Below are 7,431 nucleotides of genomic sequence, written 5' to 3' on the forward strand. Positions count from 1 at the left end.
CTCTAGCCTATCGGGTCACTGTGAACTGCAGTCCACTCTGTGGGTGTGTGTGTGTGTGTGTGTGTGTGTGTGTGTGTGTGTGTGTATAGACGATACTAAAATTAAAAATGCCTGCCTTGAACAAATTAGACCCAACCCACTGCCATTGAATCCATTTCACCTCACAGTGACCCTAGAAGAGTAGAAGGGCCCCGTTGGGTTGCCTGGCCTGTAGCTCAGGTCTAGCAGACCACCCCGACCAAACCCACTGCCATCCAGCGGATTGTGATTCACAGCCACCTGACAGGCCAGAATCGAACTGCCCGGACACTGTACGTCTTTACACCAGCACACAGCCTTGTCTTTTCCCCAGGGATTGACCGGTAGGTTCAAACCACCAACCTTGCGCTCGGCTGCCCAGAGTGCAAACTGCTGTGTCCCTAGGGCTCCTCTTTGCCCAAAGCAGGTGCTTCCTCAAAGTTTGCTGACCAAATTCTTGGCCCTGCCTCCTCCTCCGGTCCCTAGGAACCCAGAGAACTGCCCTTTGTTTCTTCAAGGTCCAGGGAGGACCACACTCCGTCCACCCACCTTTGTAGACAACAAACACAGTAACATGGCGCATGCCAGGCAGTGAGGGGCTCTGCTGCTGACCACACGGTCAGGGAGACTCCTGCGTGTTGCTGTGGTGCTGAACGGCCTCCGGCAGGTGGGTCTCCACGGAGCGTAGGAAAAGGGACACAATCCAACTCACTGCCATCCAATCCCTTCCAACTCAGCCAGTGAAAACCCCGGGGAGCCCAGAAGCCTGATCTGCAGGGGATCCTTTGTGCATCGGGGTCACCGCGGTCCCAGGGCCGACCCCACAGGGGCTGACAGCACAGCCAATGAGCAGAGAGCGATGAGGTGGTGTAGCGGTTGCTTGTTAGGCTGCGAAGGGCAAGGTCAGCCGTTCGAAACCATCGAACGAGAAAGATGAGGCTTCCTACTCCCATGAAGAGTCACAGTCTTGGAAATCCACAGGGTCGTTCTACCCTGGCCCGTAGGGTCTCTGTGAGTGGGTATCGACTGGATGGCAGGGAGTGTGGAGAGGACAGGATCGGTGACACTGAAGCCATGTTGGAGGCAAAGAAAGACAGGAAAGCCAGCAGCATGGTAGTAAAAGTGCATGTAATCTATACTATGGACAGTGTACACACACACACACTGTGCTCGCGTGTGTTTGTGTATGTGTGCCCATGGAGAAGGACATCATGCTTGGTAAAGGGGAGGGGCAGTGAGAGAGGGGAAGGCCATCTATAAGATGGATTGACCTGGGACAATGTGCTCAGGTGCAGGGACAGTGGTGAGGAGGGCGCGGGACCAGGCAGTGTTCCATTCTGCTGCGCCCGGGTCGCTATGGATGGGAACTGACTCGATGGCACCTAACAGCAGCACCATGCTTTTACATATGTGTATGTGGACAGCCCTGGTGCTGTGCTGGGTTACACGTTGGGCTACTAACCCCACGGCCAGCAGTTTGAACCCACCCACGTCTCCCAGGGAGAAAGACGAGGCTGTCTGCCCCTGTGAAGAATCACAGTCTCAGAAACTCAAAAGGAGCGAACTCAGAACTCATGAGTTAAAATGGATTTGATGGTAGTGAGTTGATTTATATATATTCCCCCCTCTCAGGGAAAATGTTTCCCAAGCCAACAGTCAACTGTCCAGCTGACATGTGTTATTTATACATATATTAACAAACTCACTGGCATAGAATGTTATATAAAATGTTTTCTATCTATAATGTGTAGAGGTTGTGTTTTATATTACATATTTGTTTTCTATAGAATTTTTATTTTGATATATGTTTTAGATAATTTATATATTTTTAATATCATGCATTGAAGGTGTTTTATATTTAGAATGCTTTCTATAGATCGTGTTTTATAGCAGTATTAAACAAGCCTGCTGCCACGAATCCATAAAACAGTTTGGCAATATAACACCATCTAACTTCCACGCCGCATGCGAGGTTGTTTTATTTAAAATGCTGCTGCTTCACTTCCCGTGGACTCCCTACATCAGCTTCATCTTTTAAATCACTGCACTCCAATGTGCCTTATCTGCAACCTCCCTTGGGGCCCTCTTCAAGCCAAACAAGAGTTTTGCTCAACAACTCAAGAATGTCGGCCTTGGGCCCTGCCCTTCCCTGAAAACTGTCCATATGGGATTCGCATTGACAACAGCAGCTGGGAGATTAGATGGGGGGCTCGGGGGCAGCGAGTGTGTGCTGCTGGGGGAGGAAGCCCTGAGAGAAGGCGGGGGTGGGGTGGGGGTGGGGGAGAGACACTCACACAACTTGAAGAACATGCTCCCTGTCGCTGAAGGGCACACAAAGACGCTGTGGGGTGAGGGGACACTTTGCTGGGCACTCTTCAACCATCGCAGCAAAACAAATAGAATTTAAAACGGGACACTATTGAAATGTGCGTAACACCAGTCACCGTGTTCCCTCCACCACGGCGTGTAGCAAGCAGTGCATGGTGCGAGGAGTGTTTCATGGGAAACCTTCTGCTTCCCTCCCAAGACACAGCAACCCTAAAAGTGCTAGTTTAATAATGGGTTTATATCTTGTTTAGCATCACCTCCTTAAATGTTGCGTCCACGGCAAGTGGTTCCACTGGCCCGGAAGGGCAGGAAGTGCCGGCGTGGGTGGGGGTGGGAGTGGGGGCGCCCAGGGTCTGGTCCTGAGTCCTGAACAAAACCCACTCTCTGCCTTTGAGACCATGCTGACTCACAGCAGCCCTGTGGGTTTCTGAGACGCTCACTGTTCATGGGAGTAGAAAGCCCAGCCTTTGTCCCTCAGAGCTGCCGGTGGTTTCCAACAGCGGAGCACGGGGATTGCAGCACAAGTCACTACAGAATCGCCAGGGATCCTAGTCCCAAACAAGCAACCTTCGAGCCTCCTCATCCCTCCCTCAGGGGATGTGCTTCCCGAGCCACCGGGAGTTGAGCGTCCACCTGATGGGTCCGAAAAGTCAAACTCAAACTCACTGCCATCAAGTCATTTCTACTCATAGCGGCGACCCTATAGGACAGAATAGAACTGCCCCTCTGGGTTTCCAAGACCTTCGTGGGCATAGAAAGTCTTGTCTTTCTGTCACAGAGTGTCTGCTGGTTTTGAACTGCTGACCTGTGGTTGGCAGCCCCGATGTGTAAGCATTCACCATACCGCCATCTGGTTGATCATTGATCATTGAACCTTAGCTCAGGCCTCTTTGTTTATCTCAAGGCGCTCTGGTGGCCCAGGACTGGGAAACACCAGCGGCTCCGATGGAGAAAGATGAGGTTTTCTTCTTCCATAAAGAGTTACAGTCTCAGAGATCCATAGGGGCAGTTCTGCCCGCCCCTGTAGGGTTGCTGTGAGTCGGAAGCAACGCAATGGCCGTGAGCTTGGGGTTTGGGGTTTCAGGTATCTGAGGAACCCTGGTAATGGAATGGTGACGCACTTGACTGCTCATCAAAATGTTGGGGGTTCAAACCCACTCAGTGGTCCCTTGGGAGAGAAATTCTTGGGGACTCGCTTCTGTAAAGATGATACCTTGGAAACCCAACTGGGCAGCTGTTTTCTGTCCTTTAGCGTCACTGTGAGTTGGAATCAACTCGATGGCACACAGTAACAACAGGCACCAAAGGGGGCCCGTGGTGGTCCAAGGGGTGCCCCGGTGGTTGAGTGGTTCCGCGTCAGGCTGCGATTCGCAAGGTCAGCAGTTTGAAACCAGCAGCTTCTCCGGGGGAGAGAGACAGGGCTGTCTACTCTCGTAGAGTCACAGTCTTGGAAACTCCCAGGGGACGTTCTCCCCAGCCCCCACAGGTTCTCTGCCAACTCAGTGGCAGGGAGTTTGGTTTGGTTTGGCTTTCGGTGGGGCAAAGGAGCCCTGGTGACACGGGGTTACAAGTGGATTGCTAACCAGGAGATCAGCAGTTTGAAGCCAGCAGTTGCGCTTGGGGAGAGAGATGAGGCTTTCTGCCCCCACAAGGATTTACAGCCTGGAAAAAGACTGCCAATCATGTTTGTACAACACGAAGTGTATAATCAGTGGCACTGAATTAGACATGTAGGAGGTGTGGGAGAGTGTCTTGTGTATGTTTTTTGCCACATATAAAAAATGATAATTACACTAATAACAATGAATCTAAGGAAGAAGAAAATGTTCTAAAACTGCTTGAACAACTCTTCTGGATATGATTGAACTATATAGAATGGTATGCTATGTGGATGAAGTGCCAATAAAACGGTTTCAAAAAAGAAACAGATTTACAGCCTCGGAAACATACAGGGACAGTTCTACCCTGCCCTGCAGGGTCCCTGTGAGTCAGAATCTACTCGATGGGTGTGAGTTTGTTTGGGTTTGGGTTTGGGAAATGCAAACGGTTCAGAACTCAACTCCTAAGACATCGGACAACCTGCTCCTGAAAAATACAGCCTAGAAAACCTTGCGGGGCAGCTCTGCTTAATCACACGGGTTAGCCTCCCTTTGGGATGGACGGCGGAGCACTCAGCCGCGAGTTCATTGAGCCAGTTATCCCCACGGAGGCACCTCGAGGGTTAGGGTTAGGGATGAGGGGTTAGGGTTAGAATTGACCTGCAATGATCTTGGTCCTCAGTGGGAAGAGTAGTGGGTCTCCCTCCAGGATACCTGCCATGGTTAAGGTTGTGTGTCACCTGGGAGAGGCCATGATTCTCAGGGGGTTGACAGTTACCATTCAGCCATCCCGGGATAATGTCTAGCATCATGAGATTGCTTCCACTATGTGATTGGCTGGAAGCCACCCACCCATCTGTTAAAAGGGAGTCTCCTTAGGCATGTGGCGCGCATCCAGTACAGGTGGCTGTTCTAAGGACAAGCTCCCTTGTCTTTGGTGGTCACCAGACCCGGCATCTGGCCCATCCTCCTCTGACCTCTGGTTCTTTGTGTTGTAACTCTCAAGATCAAACACACCACTATCTTGAGAAATAAATCCTTTATCAAACAGCTAGACTGAGACTCGGCCGGCACCTGGAAAAACCTCTTCTTCTGGAAAAAGAAATTCCCAAACATCTTGTAGTTCAAAGTAGGGGGGAGGGCCTCAAGGGGAGGGATATCCTATCCATGAACCTTCTCAACAGGCTGGCAGGGTAATGGGGTTGTGGGGAACTGCCCAGCTGCAGGTGCTAATTCAAGGTCTTACAAGATAGTGCACATTTCTTGCTAATTGGGCAGGCCGGGTTTGGAGACGGCTTAGAAGAGTCAAGGTCTTGTTGGGGGAGCACAGGGAGGGAAGAGGAGAAGGGGGGCTAGCTGCTAGCAGGGGTTAAAGGCACTTGGAAGCAAGATGGAGTTCCTCCTGTGAAGCTGGGCCACTGCACATTGGCTTGCCCCAGCAGCCTGCAGTCTAGAGAGCCTGCCATCTTCACTCCCACTTCTGATTCAGCCACCTCCCTCAGCCAGCGGCCTGCCCTCCGGCCGGCTGGTCTTGGGCTCATCAGCCCCTTTCGCGAGTCAGGAGCAGCCTTCGGCTTCTTCTGTGACTCGCAGGCGTGGAAAGTGCCGGGTTCGACAACCTTGTGAGGCCAAATCAGACTCACCGTCATCAAGTGCATTCGGCCTCGCGGTGACTCTGTATGGCCGGGTCGAGCGCCCCGTGCATTGCTGAGACTCACTTGTATGCGGTGCAGAGCCTCATCCCTCCTCCTCTGAGCAGCTGGTGGAGTCCGACTGCAGACACTGAAGGGAGCATCCATTACCCACGCGATGCCACCGGGGGCCCTGGGTCTCGGGAGGAGTGCAGCCAGAATGCTCCTTAGAAATAGGGCGGTCATATACTTGGGACCTGTTCTCCCAGAAAGACAGGTCTCTGGAGGACGGCATGCTGACGGTACCGGTACGGCCAGGAGAGGCCCGGGAAAAGAGGAAGTCTCTCAATGAGCCTGACTGAACCAGAGGGACTGCAGGCATAATGATTGCGAGGAGGGCTTGGTCCGGGCTGCGTTTCCTGCCCTGTACAATCCGAGTCGCTATGAGTCGGGGCTGGTGGCAAAGGCACAGGTGCACAGTGCCAGGTGCTTGGACACTTTGTAGGTGCCCAGTCCAAGGTACGCTGCTATAATTTTTCCAGGTGTGTCACCCCTCTCTCCCTCCTTTCCCCAATTGTCCTGCCACCACAAAAAGACTCCCTCCTCACCCAAGGCGCCCCCCACCCTAGCCCCCACCCCCTCCACTTTGCAGCTGTCGTTTTAATCTCACATAGGAAGGAACATTCTCTGAAGACCACAGCGCTCAAGGGGTTCATTTCCACTGGCACAAAAGTTCTGCCGGGACCACCCCCACACCCCCGGGGTTAGAAATCTGCGCTTCCGGTCTATTTTCCTTCAAGAGCAATTACCTGCAGCACAGAGCGCGGGCTGTTGCCCGGGAAACAGCAGCTGGAGTGGGCAAGGGGAGGGCTTGCAGGACAAGCCAGGGAGGCTGGAATTTTCCAGGTTTGGGGCATCAGGGCACACATGGGTCCCAAAGGCTCCAGCAGGACCTGGAGCCCATCGCCAACGTCTTTCAAAGGTAGCATGAAGGCAGCGCCCCTCTCTGCCCGCACCCCGTCCCATCTGCCTTGGCAAACGTTTTTCCTCTTTGAGAGGCTGAAAGCAGTGGGGTCCACGTTCAAGTTTACTGGCAACTGTCGCATGAAGATGAGTCAGAACTGGCTTCGTGGGTTTGGGAGCACACACACACACACACACACACACACATTAATATGCATGATTCACTTCTTACTCATCTAATTATGTGGGAGGCACTCGATAATGACAGCGCTTTAAACTCACCACGAAAGAACACACTTTCAAACACAGTCATACAGTGTCCACTTTCTGTTTGGTCCCTCGGCCGCCCCCGCCTTACAAGTTGAGGGTCGCTGTGTGTCAGCTCTGGGTCAAAAGCAAGCCCATCGGGACCGTCTTTTCCCAAGGAGCTCGCGCTCGATGCCACAGGTCGCTCATCTGCGCGTCCAGCGGTGGCAAAGTGCAGACGTCGTTTTAAAATGCGCCCCGCAAGCACGCTCACTGCCATCCAGTCAGTGCTGACCCTGCCCGGCCCTGTAGGACCGAACTGCCCCTCCTGACGGGTTTCCGTGACTGTAACTCTGTGGGAGGAGAAAGCCTCGTCTTTCCCCCAGGAGCCACTGGTGGCTTCGAACTATCGACGCTGGGGTTGGCAGCTCCGTGTGCACTGGGAGACCTAACACTGTGTGCCTTGCTTTGTCGGGGTGGATGCAGGTGGAGGCCGGAAGATCTCCAAGGTCTCCCTGTGGTCCTTCAGTGCGGAACAAATGGGGAGGGAGGGTGTTCATTTAATGAGACCCCTTCTCAGTGTAAGTTCCAACCCATGGCCACCCAGTGTGCAAAAGAAGTCCAGCGCCATCCTCACAGTAGTTCTT

The 7,431-nt window shown here is 52.9% G+C and overlaps 1 pseudogene; it reads right to left on the minus strand.

The window, feature by feature from the left end:
• The window catches only part of LOC101660835, a 64,521-nt pseudogene that overhangs the window by 34,232 nt on the left and 22,858 nt on the right, over positions 1 to 7,431 (minus strand).

This window comes from Echinops telfairi, unplaced genomic scaffold, assembly GCF_000313985.2.
Source record: "Echinops telfairi isolate 266 unplaced genomic scaffold, ASM31398v2 ScPeMD7_655;HRSCAF=1070, whole genome shotgun sequence".
Classification (NCBI taxonomy): Eukaryota; Metazoa; Chordata; class Mammalia; order Afrosoricida; family Tenrecidae; genus Echinops; species Echinops telfairi.